This window comes from Larus michahellis, chromosome 2, assembly GCF_964199755.1.
Source record: "Larus michahellis chromosome 2, bLarMic1.1, whole genome shotgun sequence".
NCBI lineage: Eukaryota > Metazoa > Chordata > Aves > Charadriiformes > Laridae > Larus > Larus michahellis.
Window position 1 is genome coordinate 123,975,778 of NC_133897.1, and position 17,552 is coordinate 123,993,329.

The 17,552-nt window shown below is 42.6% G+C and overlaps 1 protein-coding gene across 1 annotated transcript in view; it reads left to right on the forward strand.

Moving 5' to 3' along the window:
- The window catches only part of LOC141739534 (chloride channel protein C-like), a 139,680-nt gene that overhangs the window by 80,877 nt on the left and 41,251 nt on the right, over positions 1 to 17,552 (forward strand). The gene's annotated exons all lie outside the window — the stretch shown is intronic.

The window sequence follows — 17,552 nt, forward strand, 5'->3', positions numbered from 1 at the left end:
TTGTATCTAGACATGTGGGATTGTAGTCCAGAGCTATGTCTCTTCAGCTGTTTGGTGACTGCAAAATTCATTAATTTAAATGCTTGTGAGACAAAATAAGAATTCATGTGTTTATGGAAGATGTACATAAAATCAGATGTGAAGGATGGATGTCAAGAATGCTTTTCTCACACTGTGTATATGCCTCCCGATGAAAAAATGTCACGACCCTTAGCAGCAAAGTTATGTTGTCAAAGTCCTTCAGTGAGGACTAAATGTTCAACCTCTGAGTATCTGGCTTTTAAAAAGGAGATATCAGCATGTTTATGTGGAAATATGTATGTTTAACTGAGAGGAAATGCCACCTTGAGGTAGATGAGCAACTGAAAGGAACAAGGGATTGACCTTTCTTATTGGCCTGCGTGTATTAGAAATTGCAAGGAAGAATTGTATGCAAGAGAAAGATATCGACTGTGGGGCTCCTGCCAAATTCCCATCACACTTCTCAGTGGGAGAAACCCGCCGTGCTTTTCTGTTGCCTACATTTCTTTCAATTTCTGCAAGTCCTGGAATAGGCTCTCTTTCCCTCCTTCCACTTGACACAATAACATTTTTAGTTAAGTTCATGTGCAGTGAGGTATGGGGCAAATTCAAATAGTGGGGAAGCAACATGATAAATTGTGGGAGTAGTTTTTGTCCATATAGCAGCATATTTACAAACTGAGCACAAATGAAATAATTTTTCATGATTTTGGAATCATACAATGTTTGAAGCCTTGGAAAGTGTTGTTTGTTAATAAACTAATGTGAACAATTTTTTGGATAAAGACACTTTTAGATTTCCTTCTGTGACTTTGCAATTGATGTTTAATTTTGTTCTGTTAAATACCAGAGGGATTCCCACAGATTTGGATATTAAAATCAAACATGTACGAAGGAATCCACCACTATTAATGTTGTTATAATGAATACCAAGGAAAGCTAGTAATAATTTACTGGTTATAAAAACTTGCCAAAATTCCTGAAAGTGAATTTCTGGTATTTGAATCATGCAGCTTTGAGTCTCCTATGAATCAAAGATTTGTTGGGTTTTCTCCTGTTTTCCCTGCCGGATCTTGCCTTTATTATCAGTAATGTTGCTTCTGTAGCACCACAGAGAATGCGAATGCACAGCACTTTCAAACTTAAATGTCCCGTCAATGCAAATACCTGGCAGCCCAGAAACTTATGAAGGTACTTGAGAAAGGCTCTTTAAATGGTCACTTAAAATATGTCATATGCAGGATGAGAAACGCTTTGCAAATCATCCATCCAAGAGACATGGAGGCGGATGTTTATTTAGATCCTGTTACAATTAGTAATCTTTTCTTAAGTAGTACACTAGTAAGGTCATTGTCACTATTGATCTATGCCTCACCTGTGAAATGCAAAGTTTTTCTTGAAGGAATTAGGGTTTGTGTGCTAGCGGAACAACTTAAGGCAGTGAGAATGTCTTCCTCTCTTGATAACTGAATCTGAATAACCTTGCCATAAATTTGCATTTTTGGTTCAAAGCCCGTTGCTGATTTCCTTTTCCTTGATTTATTGAGTACACAAAGTATCACCCTTCTAAGACCCGAGTAATGTAATTTCTTTTTTGCTTACAATATCTGTGGCTAAATGACTCAGTACAAACCGTAGTTGGGGGGTACTCCGCAGAGTATGAGGGCTGGAGATAGCCAGAATATCTGTAACTCGTTACACAACTTTGAACAAGTCACTTAAACGTTTGGCATATCATTTACTCTGCCTTAAAGTTGGAATAATGATATGGGTCCACCACAGTTACTGTGAAAAGTATATGTGTGAAAAATATTATAAGAATATAAATGATTTATAATAATACTTTGTGCAGGCCAGTTATAAAAAGCAACGTGGGATTGATTTTTTCCCCCCCTTGTCAGTAACAAGTGTAATTTCTAACCAAAAGTTCACACAATATACATGGAATTTCTTGTAACTGTGTTGTGAGCTGGGTGGGGAATGGCATGCTGCATTTTTCCACACATTCTTGTCTAGTTCCATAGCTAGATGAGGGCTCTTTTTGGTAATAGATGTGAATTCATGAAGAATTCCTCCCAGGACTTCCTGAAACAAGTAGCTCCCTTACATTCTGGACTCCAATGACAAATCTGTCTCATCACAAACCATAATAGCATAACACATATAGGAAAGTAAAAACAGATGAAATTTATAGGAAGCTTTTCGTCAATACGTGATTCTCACGATCCTTACATAGGTCAGGTCTCTAAGGAATGGCAGTAACAAGTGGACACATCATTTGACTTTGGCACAAGACACTTCTGTTTTTCTTCTGGTCTGTTTATAGTGAATGGTTCTGCTATTTCTTCATGTGATTTGAACTAAAGTCTGCGTAAGTAGAGCAAAGATGCTGTTTTTGTATGAAATACAGTTTGCTTATGAATTTTCACAATTTCTGAACACAAATCTGTGACAGACAGGGCTTCACAACAAAAGTCAAGGCACTGGCATTATTTTTGATTTGTGCTATGCATCTGTAACTCTTTCATCTCACCCTCCTTTATGATGGTGTTTTCCCAACACTTTCTCTCTTACACTGAAATATCGCTTAAAACATGGGCAGACTGAACTTTAGATCTAGGTTTCAAGTACAGTGAGGCAAGATTCTCCCCATTCAATCAGAAGAAAATGTTTTCACATTAGAAACATTATGCCACGTCCATTACATATCCCTATCAATGAGCACAAACTGTTGTGACAAGGTTTTTGTGGTGCGCAGCTTTAATGTACAGTTTTACATGTATCCTGTAATGTGCATGTTCTTATGCTAATGTATGTAACATTGGCGGTATTTTTCCGGTCATGTGATACTTAAATACTTTATAGTTAATTGCCTGGTGTTTTTAAACTGCCTGGTTTTATCCCGCTGTAGAACCTTTTAACATTTTTCTGTTTTCCAGTTGATTCTTGCTTACATTTTCAAATGGGATGGTGCCCTTTAATCACATTTGTTTGCTGACCATGAACAGGAAAGCCTAAAGGAGGGAAGACAGATGAAAAATTGTTAGTATATACGTCATATTAAAATAATGACTTTAAGGACGTAGGGACCAACATTGCTAAAGGTACTAGTAATGGGATATGGTCTATCTTACCTCGAGGCCTCGAGTCAAAAAGCTAAACGGGAATGGGAATGTAACTAGCTGTACTCTGTAAGAGTAGTGCCTGGAAAATCACTGATGAGGAAGTGCTGCAAAATGTTACTGTTGTCTCTGCTGCCCCTTTTCACATAGCTTCAGCTAACAGAGCTGTCAGTGTACCTCTGGAGATCATGAAATCACTTAATGAAATGAAGTGTAACCAGCTCTTTACTTAACTAGTGGTTAATTAAGTGTGACCATCAAGTGATGGGAACCATAGTAGTATACAAGGGAATGCTTGTTCATTCCTGAAAGGCCTATTAAAGCAAAAGGAAATATGTGATCAGCACAGTTGTCTGAATGTCTAACACGGTATGGCGTGGGAATGCCAGCATCAGAGTTCAAACACATGAGGAGTCACTGCTGCTTACTTGAGGTACTGAACAAACCAGAATAACTTACACTATGTGATTGTAATCAATGCCTACCACACTTCTGAGGGGCCAAAGCAATCAAACGGTTGAATAACTTGCAGTATCTCATTAAACTGGTGAATCTTGCTTGTCTAAGATCATAGATTGTGCGCAAAGGCTCCACATTCTGCCATTGAGGCCGTTCCTTACTCCATGCCAGCAGAGAGACTGTGAGGAATTACCAGTTTCTGCATATTTTATTTTGAAGGGATTTTAGAAAAGAATTTATATTTTTGTGCAGTTTATGTTTGCAAAGAGCTCTGTAGGTGTGAAGTCCCACGGCTTCTGCTGTGATGTTGCTATAATCACCCCTCTTGTATGTGGTGGAGCTCAGATGTGGATATGAAGAAGCCTACTGAGGATCGGAAAGTGAGTCTGTCAAATCTAGAAGGAGAACTTCAGACTCGTAACTTCTTTTCTTCTCGGTATCAATCTCTTACATGTAAGGTAAACACAAAAGCTAGCATTAAGGGAAGGCATGGCGAGTTGCGTGACTTGCTTGTCCTCTCACATTTTGTCAGCTTTGATTTGCAGGAGAGAACTGTTTCCAGTTGTGTGATAGGGCTGTCCCTGGGTTACAGAGCAAAGCCACCCATGCAACAGGGAAGGCTGTGAAGACCGCACCTATGCAGGAGGCACTGTAGTCCTGTTTAAGTGCTCTCAATGAAAATGCAGCCTGGAAGCCTCCCTGAGATACACCAGGTAGAGCTGGTCAGCACAGCAAAAGATGGGACCACTGCTGAGTCACTGCATTGTAAATGCAGAAGGTATAGATATTCTGTGAAAGCATGAGATGGAAAACGGTAAATGCACAAGACTTGATATGTCTGGTATGTGTATATATGTACAGATGTGTGTGTGTGCATATGCAGGTAAGGAACCTTATAATTTTGCTACTATCATTTGTAATATAGAAGGTAGGGAGATAGGCTAAGCACTGGATGAGGATATGCATTTCCTTTTAGGAAAAAAAACCGAAACAAACTATATCTTTTGAGCTTCATTACCCTACAATCATATGACTGATACCTGTAGAAACCTTTACCTCAGGGGACTAGTGTTGATGCAAGTTATGGGTTAAGAGCAAGGCACCGAGGTAAAACAGACAGAATGGATTTAAAATAGCTTGGTGAATTAAGTGCCTAAGACAGCAGTGTCTTGCAGGGCATACAAATAAGAAGGAGTGCTATTTATCTGAAATCCCAACAACTGTGTAAAACATAAATATTATTCACAAAAATGCCATGATATTTCTTTTATCAGCCCGGATGGGTTGGGTCTCTGACAGAGATCTTTCTTCTACCTTGTCTTTAAGGTGAAGAACATCTAAAAACATCAGTTCTTTGAATCTAGAAAGCTGTTTCACAGTCTCACAGAAAAATTTATGTTGGAAGGGTCCTCTGGATGTCATTTAGTCCAACCCTCTGCTGAGAGGATGTCTAATTAGATCAGGTTGCTCAGGGCCATGCCCAGTCAGTCAAGCCCTTGACACCTCCAAAGATGGAAAGCCCACATCGCCTACTCCAGTATTTGACCACCTTCATCGTAAAATATTTTTGTTATATTTAATCAGGATTTCCCATGCTCCAGCTTGTGCCCATTGCCTATCATTGTGCACCTACAAGAACAGTCTGGCTCTGTCTTCTCTGTAGCCTGAGGTCAGGTAGTTTCAGCAGTCAGGTTTCCTCTGAGCCTCCTCTTCTCCAAGTTGAATGGACTCTTTTCACACACACACAGAATCACACAGAATGGTTCAGGTTGGAAGGGACCTTAAAGATCATCTAGTTCCAACCCCCCTGCCATGGGCAGGGACACCTCCCACTAGACCAGGCTGCTCAAAGCCTCATCCAGCCTGGCCTTGAACACTTTCAGGGATGGGGCATTGATAATTTCCCTGGCAACCTGTTCCAGTGCCTCACCACCCTCACAGTAAAGAATTTCTTCCTGATATCCAATCTAGATCTACCCTCTTTCAGTTTGAGGCCGTTACCCTGTGTCCTATCATAATACTCCCTGATAAGGAGTCCCTCCCCATCCTTCCTGTAGGCCCCCTTTAGATACTGCAAGGCCGCTATAAGGTCTCCCTGGAGCCTTCTCTTCTCCAGGCTGAACAACCCCAACTCTCTCAGCCTGTCCTCATAGGAGAGGTGCTTCAGCCCTTTGATCATCTTGTGGCCCTTCGCTCCAATGTGTCCATGTTGTTCTTGTGCTGAGGACTCCAGAGCTGGACGCAGTACTCCAGGTGGGGTCTCATGAGAGCAGAATCACCTCCTTGGACCTGCTGGCCACGCTTCTTTTGATGCAGCCCAGGATGCTTCAAGGATTTCTCTAAGCCTCTCCTCATATGCCTGTGCTCCAGCCCCCTGACCAGTTTGGTGGCCTGCTGCTGGACTTGCTCTAGTATGTCAGTATTTTTCCTGTACTGTGGAGCCTTCCCACCACCCCCAAACTAACTTGTGCTCCTCCTCCTTGTGCATTTCTCCACTCTGTCTGACCTGCTCTGCACTCCAGAAAGCTTTTCCCCCCAAAGTTGCTCAATTGCTCTTGGAAAAGCACAATTTCCTCCTCCTTCCAGAAGATGCCCCCTGACTGAGTGCAGCCGCATTGTTCTCTGCTGTCTCTTGAAAGGAACATAATGCCTATTAGCACAGAGTAACTCCAAACGAAGAAATTAAAATTATACACTCAACATGTTAACAGAAACATTCACAACATTGTTTTGAAAAATTATTCATTAGGGTCTGGCCATGATTTTGGAAATTACTCAGGGCGGTTTCATAACAGTCAAAAAATGTAAGGTGCTGTGTGTGAGGCTTTGGGGTTTGGACATCTTTTTCCACAACTCTCTACATTTCTCAGTGAGAACATACAGCTCTTTTGACAGTAGGACTTGGGTGGGCCGATGGTTGCTGGATGCTGTAATAGGAGGTTGGCGGGACACAGAATGATAAACTCACTTGTCAACAGCTTCTCTGGCTTTCTCAGGAGGACAGGCAGAGCTTTGTACCTCTGCATCTTGTTTCTCATGTAGTCCTGGGTAATTTCTCTGGCATGGGTTAATTGATTCTGTATTTGTTTGCTGTTGTTATTCTTACGTCTGCCCAATGTGGAACCCTCCTCAGCCACAGACGCTCATTTTCTATCTCTTATTCCCTGCTTTGTCATATTGCTTCCTTCAGCCAGAAAGAATTCTCCTTAAGTAAGTTGTTTGCATATTGGTGGCAATGGAGATAGAAGACCAAAGAAAATAAATAAGAGATCCATGGTAAATGTTGCGAATGGGGTCCTTCCAGTGTGCGGGATGGAACGTAAGGCTACCAAGCACCACAAGAGGAAGCAGACCTATGGCAGCAGCTGCATACTGTAAGGTGCTTTCCCTGAAAAGCAAACTCCTGGCATAGATGGAGGCCAGGTCAAAGGGCTCTGTAGGGCCCTTTTGGCCTCTCCGTCTGCATTTCCTTCTTGCGAGACCAAATTATTGTGTAGGGTTGGTGCTCACTAAGGTTTTCGCATGGCATGGACTTTGGTGCATGTACCAGGGACCTAAAACTACGTTTGAGTACTGCAGGCCAGATGCCTTAATGCCCCGTCAGTTCATAGTTCATTTGCATCCACTTTCTCTTTCGTATTGTGAGCATTTGCTGTTTCTCTCTCATGCAGCATCTTTTTATTTCCTATTAGCTGTACATTAGTTGCAAGGCAGTTGTATTAACAGCATTTTTCGACAATGAACTTCACTGTGTTATTTTCTCTATATATTTCTGCTTTGTTTTCTTTTCTTTGTTTTGTAGTTTGTGGGGCATTATTTCTTCGTCATTGCTACTGATTGCCTCTTGCTCATTGCTTCGCATGGGAATTCTTTTGTTTGCAGAATATCAGGAAATTTTCCTTGCTGAACTTCAGAGCCTAGATATTGGCATAGAAAACGAATCCCTTTTGGTCTCTCCTCGCTTTTCCCTGTTACAAAGTAGTTTTCTAGACTTGTGCCCGGCTTTGAGCGCTCCTGTTTTCACTTTTAAAACAGAGGGCTCTGAATTTCCATTGCTTGGCACTGCAAGTGTGGTCAGAATGGCTTCCTTCCGAGTCCATTCGCTTGCTAACGACTACACAGCTCCAGCCCAAGTGGGCTCAGAATACACCTCCTTAAGACTACGCAAGGCAAGCTCACGGCCCCACTGGGGTGAGATGTCACCTAAGTGAATTTCACCTGTTTCCTTAGTGTTTTGCACACTTTCATGAACTTGAGTAGGGCTGTGTGAAACGCCTCTGCAGAAATAAACATAACAGATCAGGGGCTGTGTGCGATTTTCCCTAGTGATTTATGTATTTTAAGATTAGAGCTAGCATTTTGCAAAATGCTGTTTGAAGTTGTTAATTAGGTTTGCCTGAACAGCCTAAAACAGACAGAGCTAATTGGTTAAGATTATAGCTAAAAGATCGTGACCTCTCACTGTGAAATGTCTCAGTGTATGTTCTTGTTTAGGTCTGTTCTTCCGTTTTTTTTGAGGAGGCAGATAAAGCATGCACCGTATCACTGAAATAGTGAGGAATACTTTTTTATCATTCGGGAGTAGCATCCTTATCTCAAATCCACTGTTGTTAATGGGTGGGTTTTTAACTAAATACTTCTGCGTTCATTCTACTTGTATTTTTGACATGGAGAGCAGTATCAGGTGAGTTTTCAACTTTTTATGAATAAAACCTAATAGGGAGCCTTTTCATAGCATCAGAGAATCCACAGGTACAAAAAAACTTAATCAGCTCTCACAATCCATGCAGTTACTGGCAAACCTGAATCATTTTATGAATAATTTTACTTGGATCTTAGTGAGAAAAATGTTCATGTGAACAGTATGAGCAACAAATTTCCAGACAAAAACATGGAGGAGGGGGAAGAGTATGTATAGACACAGTCTGTGGGGGCCTGTGACTTCATCGCGCTTCACACGATAAGAGGGTTCACTTCAGGAACTGGTAACGGGGACGGAGACTTGAAAGGCCAGGCTCCAGGAAGCGGGGATGGTGAGTCAGGAAATGGCAGCCTTCCCTCCGAGTCATCCTTGAACCACTGCCCTGGTGTGCTCATGGCAGGAATTGGATTTAGTGGAGATGCTGTTCCTCCAGATGAGGTTTCAAGCTTAGGTCGTGACCATTTGTGGGGTTGTCGTTAAGCAGAACGCACCGGCTCTTCTCAAGAGCACGGATTTCAGATCCTGGTCTGATCCCCAGCGTGGCCGCTGGTATTGTGCAACCGTTCCCTCCCGGCAGCGTGCATAGATGCACCCTGTCTCCTTCCTGGCCCGGCTTTCCATCCCAGTGCCGCGAGCCCTGTTATGTGCCTGCCTCGCATCTCACCAAAGCCACAGCGTAGCCCTCGACCCAGAAGTTCCTTGCACGGTTGCTAAATAGCTGTAATTTCCTGTCACACGCTCATTATTTTCTATGATGTTTGATCGGTTTATCAGGAACAGAAGAGGCCTCAGTCAGGGTGTGAAGAGCACTCCTTGGTGGTTGCGGGGGTGCCCAGAAGGAGGGTTGGCGGAGCGAGCGGTCAGGCGGGCCGCTGCTCAGAGCACAGCTTGGAACAGGCACTTTACGGCGCCCAGCATTCCTACCTGCGTCGCTTTTGATTAAGGGGATGAAGTTGGGCTTTGTGGTGAATCACGACCCGAAAGGAGGCAGATGGCACCGACGCCAGCCAAGGGGGGCAGGAAGGCACCACCTGCTCCACCCCCGCAACCGCTTCCCCGCAGCCCGCCCGCCGCCTCGGCTCCGTCCCCCGCCGCGGCCCGGAGCTGCCGCCGGGCCGGAGGGGCCCCTGCCCGCGGCGGCAGCGGCCGCTAGATGCCGCCCTGCCCAACGGCTTGGCGGCGGCGGCGGCTCGGCGAGGTGGCGGCTGCCCTCTCGGCCCCGGCGTGGCCGCCCGGGGAGCGGCCTCCCCGCCGCCTGCGCCGAGCCGGGCGCTGGCGGTGCCGCCTTTCCGCCCCGGGGAACGGCGCAGGGCCCTGCGTCGCCTCGCCGTGTTTTCCGGAGGAGGACGCTTGTCGCGTTCGGCTCCTCCGGAGCGGGTCCGGGCCTTGGGGACGGGGCCAGCCCGCGGGGGGTCAGGGTCGGGCCGGGTGAGGGGAGACGGGGCCAGACGCCGCCCTGGGATGGCCTGGCCGAGGCCAGGCCGGGCCACCAGCCTCACGGGTCGGCAGGGCAGGGCTGGGGGAGCGGGGGGGGGTGGAGGCTGTGACAGGGGCTGAGGGGAAATGGGGCTCCTGGGCCACGGGTAGGGTTGGAGGTGGCCCCCGGTGAGGCTGGGCAAGGCCACTAAATTCTAGCACTCAGGGGCCCTGGCACCGATTCATCAGGCTGCTTCAGGGAGCGCAGAGCTGCCAGGACGGGGGTCATCCCATGGTGACAGAGGGGTAGGTGCCAGTGACTGAAACTGTGCGCTCTGTTCGTTAGAGGGGTTCTCTAACGAACTTTCCTTAAGACAAACCGACAACAAGCAGCCCTCAAATGGATTAGAGGGAGTAGTTTGGTTGTTGGGATTTCGGTGGCAATTGACTGGTGTTGCCCTTTTGAACCGTGCGTGTTTCGGTTTTCCCTCATCGAGTATTCTCCTTAAAAGAACTGCCTGGTTCTTTTGACTGCATGCATGATTTCTGGGAGCAAAATCATCTGAAGAACACAGGCCCCTGCTGTAGCAGCCGGCTGGCTGTGTGCATTCATCAGGGAAAAAGCCAGGAACAGTTAGTCCACACTTCAAGACTGGCTCTCAAGGAGGCCAAGGCCACTGAGATTTGGGATTATTCGAATTTCAAAGCCAGTTTGCAATATAAATTTGTTTAGGGGCTAAAGGAATATAAGCAATTGTCACATTTTGTTGTTTTTGGTTTTTTTTTTTTTTTTTTTTTTGAGGGAGAGGTTTGTATTGCTTAAAAATTGCCTACCATTGCTAATTTAGCGACTGTGTGAAATGCTGTATTGTCTGGGCTCCTGTATTTGCAAACAGAGCAGATAGCAGAAGTGTAAGCGCTTCCTGCAGGGCTTCTTGGCTGCGACCTGGACTGACCCCACGAACAGCAAGTGGGGGATGAGCAGTACCGGACTTGGAAGCTTTCTTCTGTTATCACTGGTGTGTTAACCTAGCAAAACTGCTCAGCTTCTCTGCTGAGCTTGCCACATAGTTCCATCTATAATGTAAACATCCATCTATAACTGCACTGAAACCACCATTTTATTTTGTGTAGGCTACCGAACAGCTGTCAGATGGGAATAACTTTGGTTATCGCATGTCTTAACCAATGTCCTCGATACAAGAGGTTCTGAATGCCTTTATCCTTGCTTGACTTTGCTGGTTTTGGGATGAATCCTTCTCAGCTATGTGTTTTGAGTCTCTTACAACACTTTTAAATAATACACAGGAGTGTCCTGGATGTTATCCTCCTAAAGAGCTCAAGTAGATTAGACAGGAGTATTGAGTTCATTGGATCGCTATGGATCCATTCACTTCAATGCATCTCCTATCCATTAGTGTCTTATCTCTAAGAGACTTTGTGGTATTAGTTTTGACAGGATGCATTATGCTGTACAAGGTTACATCTTAAAATCATAAAACTATGAAAAGAGGATTCCCAGGATAGCATTACAAGCAACTGTAATGGCAGATGAGCTGAGATCTCTGAGAATTTATTTCTGTCAATGTGGGCATGTGTGTCACTTTCAACGTTGACAGTAGGCTATGAGTGAACATACCTGTGCAGCGAAATATACCATAGACTTGGAAATGTTTGGTTTGGAAAAAGAAAGCTCTTCACATATGCTAGTATGCGTTTAGCAAACAAAAGGTGCATTGAGCACTGACTAGATTTTCTGAAGTCAAATGGGGATTTCAAACCACTTGATCCCGCAGAGCAGGCTGTCCATATGTATGAGAGCGCCTTCTAATGAAGTTCGAGAAACAGCCTCATTGAAGAGTTGCTCATACAGATGGTTAGGCTTCAAGACACTTGAAATTTGGGATTTATTTGGATGAATATCCCAGCAGTCATCTTAAGTTCTCTGTGACTCATCCAGGCTGCCTGAACTTCTCAGGCTGAAGAGAGGAAGCGATGAGCAGGTTCACTTAAGACAGAGCTTCCTGTTTTGCCTTGAACAGAAGGTGTTTAGAAGGACCTTTTTCATTATGTTCTGCTGATCCAAGCTGAGTTCAGTGGCTGGGCAAAAACAGGAGAGAAAATGCTGGTTGTGGGATGGCGGTCTTGCCAAACCTTTTCAGCCTCCAAGGAAGGCTTATTTTGGCAGAATGTTAAGCAATGCTGTTTGGGTTGCTTTTCATTTAGGGAGGCTGATGGGAAAGATGCTTCTTCCCCAGGCACTGAACTATAAATATTTGACTTTTATACAACCAGAATGCCTCTGAGTAGACACGGAATAAGTGACGAAAAATAAGCTTTTACCAAACCTGTGGAATTCATTTGAACTTTGCCAGGTGTTTGGCTGTAAGACTGTGAGGTCCCATATTTAACAGCTCATATACTTTGCCAATAATATGTGAAGTGTTTCATTATCTTATACGCTGTAGTTGGCACACATCAGTTTGCAGACAAAGAGCAATGGTTTATGATATTTGTGGATTCCATGTGCTGTTGTAGCCATGAAATGATGTGTGGTGTATGATAAGACAAATATATAAGAATGAAAGAGCTCATATAGCAAATATAAAATACTTTCAAGTCTATGATAAGTAAAACCATAAATTGTTAACTAACATCAGTATTTTGATTTTTGTCTCCTCTTATAAATGCCATGAGTAAAAAAACAAATAAGAGGCTTGCCTTCAGCTCACCCAAGATGTTCAAGGAGTACTTGGGACAGATGAAGAGCTAATTTATTTTGAGGCTGCAAAATAACCAGGGCTTTTTAGGGTATTCGTCCTGAAGACCAAATTTTTCAGACATTAAAAGCTTAGCGTAGGTGGACAAGCTTACCAGACCAACTGCATACTCACACCAATTTCCAATATCCAGTGAAGTGTTTCAATCAATATTGAAATAATTACTGCAAGATTCTGGTTGGATGAAAGGTCTTTGTGTATTTTTATGGATTTTTTTTTTTCCCTTTGGCATTTTCTCTGTTTTCTGAGTTTTAATTTTTCCGGAAAAAAATTAAAATACTTTAACCTACTTCTACGTAAATCTCTGATTGAACAGTCTTCAGTGTGTCGCTTTGCAGCACAGCAGTGTGTGTAAGCACGCACATCTTTGCGTATGGATGTTTTGCTGAGGTAGGGTTCTAAGGATGAAAAGCGACTGGCTACTTACACCAGCAGCTCCCCAGGCATGGGAATCTAGTGTGTTGCAAGAGCAAAGACGTCTGCTGTGGCAGTGCTTACAGCAGCCTGTGTGGTCTGCCCTCCTGGCCTTCGCAGCCGGTCTGGAGAACTGGCAGGAGCGAGCTGCCCGGGAGACCTCGGTCCCCATGCGAGCTCTCTGACAGCCCACCAAGGAGTCACGGTTCTGCTACCCAGCTGCAGTGAGCAGGGCAGCTCAGGGAGATCAGCTGTCCCTCACCAGTTGTAATCCAGAAAAAAAATAAGCCCCAGGTATCAGGAAGAACGGGCAGGAGAAAGTTAGACTATGGAAATCAGAACCGGGAACTTCTTGCTTTCCCATCTTCTGCAAGGACTTGGTCAGACTCTGGCGTGTTTGTGGTGGTTCTGCTGGTGGTTAGGACGTCTGTCAGATGCATTTTCGTTAGAGAGCCAGGGAACCTTGGTGTGTGAACAAAAAAGCATGTAATTTGTCTTGATGCTGAATTTTGATATTTGTAGTAGTTTTCCCCTTGAGGTCATTTAGGAGTATAAAAGATGATTTTAATGATTTTTTTCATAATTATTTCTAGTGTGTTTTCTGTGCTGTAAACACCGACTGAATGGAACAGTCAGAGACAGTCCCATCCTCTGTGGAATTGGCATCTAGTATTAGCCATCTGACCAAGGAATGGTTAGACTAGTCAGTGGGGAAGACAAGGTGATGAGAGGACATGGTAAGAATAACATTGTGTGGTTTTGTCTAAATTAGAAGACTGTAATACCTGCTTAGATGCAGGTGGTCACTAGTTCCACATAGCTGTTTCCTTTTCAAGTTATTCTTATTTCCTTGGGGGGAGAAACTGAGAATAGCGGATTTGAAGTTATCTGAATTCAGTGGTTTCTCATTGTTAGAGAAACAGGCATCTAAGAGATGCATGTTTTCCTTTATGTTTAAAAGAAGCGAAAACCAAAAACTTCCAAAGAGCCCAAATCTTTTGAGGAAAATGATGAAAATCCAGCTTTCTACTAAATACGTCTTATTATGCTGGGACTTTTGTGGTTAGTCTCTCTTCTAGTGACTGCACAGAGATTGTTCGTTCATATTCCTGATGTGACTGTTGTGAAGCCATTTCTCTGGCACTGATGGTGTAGAGAGCAGTAAGACCAGAGGATTCCTATATCAGCTTTCTTTGTGCATTTGCTGCTTAGCCTCTCTTTTGAAGAAACTACCTTATTTGGAGCAAGTAGCATACACGGGTCCAGATTCGGCAATGTTTTTCAGCCCATTGCAATTGGATATGCAATTTTTATTCTTCCACCTTCCACAGTGGAGTTCACTATTTTCTATTTTATGTTGGTTGTCTGGACTCTCCATGCACTGGATAGGCAGAAACTTTCCACAGATATAAAAAATGACAAGCAATTTGACAATGGAAATCTGTGTTTAAAACAGGCATAGATTTAGAGAGGACTTGTGTCTTGTGTCTTAACTATTAGTCTGTTATCTATTTTTGCTTGTTGGGCAGAAAATAATTCAGTATTGTCTAGCTTTTAGTGATAATATATCATGATTAGGATGTTTATGTAGGATAAGGATAGCAGAAGAATTCTGAGAAGACTTGCTGGTACGTTTCTGAGTGGTCTAGCCTCAAATCTGGATCAATTACCAGTGCCCTCTGAACAAGGTAGGAAAACCAAGCATACCTTTTGGCCATATGAAATGTCCTCTAAATGGCCTTTGAAAACATGAACATGAGTTAAATTTTGGTTATTGTAATGAGCTGGTGTTTGATTTTCAGCTACTGCTTAAATGAGAGAAATGTCAGATTATTAGTTTCTATCAGTAATCACCTGAATGAAATTTCATTAAAATACTTGTGAATAATTAGTAAAATCAAATCACTGACATTTTATCAAATCTTTGTCTGAGACCTTAAGATAAATCTTGTGAAAATATGCAGTTTGCATGAATTGAAATAGAAAAGCCAGAATCCCATCTGCCTAAAACATAAGCCTGTACAAAGCAGTGAAGGAAGTTACAGTTTAGGATACCAGGAATTTGAGCTATAATTTCAATATTCTTTCATCTTTGTTCTAAGGCATCAGTGCATGTAGAAGTAATAGGGCATGTCTGTATTTCAGTGCACATCATTTTAGGTCTACGAGTGCCGAGTGTGAAAATAAATTTTCTTATGTTGCTTTTTAATCAGGATAAAATGACAGTTTTAGAGTCACACAGTGCACATAACAAGATAAGCACTGCTGCTTCAGCACAACTTGCCTGTGCTGTTAGAAAGAGGTATATACATAGGAAGCAAACGACAGCTCTGAAGTTATGATGATATTGTAAGGCATTGGTATACAATGGTTGTCTTTTATGTCATTCTTACAACCTTGGCACACATGGTTTATGCTCAAGAATTTAATTTCCTTAGTTTTATGCTTTTACAGTCCTTAAAATCTGCTGTATATCCAAGAATGAATATAAGCAATTAAAGAATTTCATAAAACTTAGTATCTTGAGGGGGAAAATTATTAGAAAGCTGAACATTTGTATGAATATTTTATTTACAATACTGTCTGTTCTCTCAAGATATGCCAACAGATCTCCATTGTTGTTGTTGGGACTTACATATGCTGAAGTCAAGCAGAATTAAGCTTTCATGAGCAGATAATTAGCAGATAAATGTAGTGTCTCTGTGCTCTGTAAATTAGATGTTGGTCTTAAAGAGGGGTTTCAGAAGCCCTGGTTATGTTTTTTTGCTTAGCTAAATTTCATGTTCTTACATGTTATTTTTTTATCCAGTCTTTTTGAAAACAACAATATGCTTTATGGTGACTGATGATTTTTGTTTAAACAGATTCTACACATTGCCATGAAATACTCCTATATTTCAATGTAACTTGGAAATACGATCCGTTTCTTTAGGTGTAGCTAATAATGTTCTGGACTCTTACTATTGTGATGGTGTTAATTCTTCCCAGTCTCTGTTATGCTGGTCTGGCTTGCGCAAAGAGTTTAAAAAGGCCAGGAACCTAAGACCACCGGCATTGCAGGGAAATAACATCTGAAAAGCTCCCAATCTTACAGTCCGCCCTCCTGCTGATGAAGAGCAATAGCAGGGTTGGTTTGGGTTTATTTGTGAATGCCTATTTTCTAAAAAATAACAAATCAAAGAAATAAATCAGTGCAGATCTTATACGACATTTTATCTGCGTTGATTTGTTGCTTGCTGTAGCATGACTGATTGATAGAAAAGGAAGTACACATTCTGTTTTGCTACTGGGAACATGCTTAAGCGTATTTCATTTATTGTGGTACACTTTTGTCCTTTCTCTGCCTTTTGCTTATACTTGCAGACAAATTCTATCACTTTTTATTTTTTCCTTTTTTTTTTTTCCAAACCCATATTTTTATGGTCATCCGTTCTAACTTAGTTTAAGTTCATATTCCTTTTTTGTACCTTGGATTAAGCTTGCAGTTTCTATTTAGTCCTTACTTTGGAGAAAAGCCTTCGTGACTTCAACAGGTGGTCTCCTGGAGTCAGCTCTTGGTGGTGCTGTATTGAATGCATCATGTCTGTTAGAGAAATGCAGCTGAAATCACTGCGCTGGTTTGTCCAGTCACAATCTGAACTTGTAAGCCAAAATCTCAATCATCAGCCAGGCCCTCCAGAACTGCTCTTTGAATTTGCTTTATTACTGAAGTCTCATCAGGCTACTTGCATGATAGTCAGAGCGGTAAAGGGAGACTGCAAAGTCAGTGCCCTCCTTTCAGGGCCCAAAGGAAGAGGCATTAGGAGTGTATTTGCGGCTCTCTTGACAGACAAGTTCAAAAAAGTCTACTGTTGATTGGCTTGTGTGTTGCTTCAGCAGCTGAAAGGTGCCTTCTTTATTCAAGTGATGGACTGTAGAGTGGAAATGTCCTGTTCACATGTACACATAATGCATGAGCTGTAGTATTGGGAGAAATTAAATCCTGTGTTTGTTTTTATGTCCAGAATCTGCTCTGTTAAGTTGCCAGGTTCCTTACTAGTTTCCTTGAATGAAGAAGCATGTCTGTTTTGCAGGTGTTTTGCTAAAATCATGTTTCATTGTAAAGAACAGGTCTTATCCTGTTTTTGGTTTTTTTGGTTTTTTGGTTTTTTTTTCAAATACTGCATTCACTTGTGGAATCATATAAGCAATTATTAATAGCCAAACAGTTAACAGTAAAACAAAGATGTCCGTGTCTTTGATTTGGATTTACGTCTTCGAATAATCTTTTGCTGAGCCATGCAAAACGCTTCTATTGTGTGATCATTTGAATCATCGCTAATGAAGTTGACACACCCATGATGTTGCTTTTGGCTTTGATACCTGGAGGACTTACTGAAGAGGCTGGAGGGTTTGGTTGTGTTCCACATCTCACAGCATCATGGGACACTGGGACAGTGGTTGCCTCAGGGAAGCGAGAGAAAATCAACGCTGGCATCATCACCATTCATCTTCACTCCCACTTCAGTTCTTCTCAGGTTCCTTTTAGCTTCTCACTTCTTTTCCTCAATGCGACAGCAGAAGAGCATCATAACTTGGTCTGTGCAAAAAAAAAAAAAAAAAGGACTAAACATGGCTTGATCTCCATTTTTTAAGTAT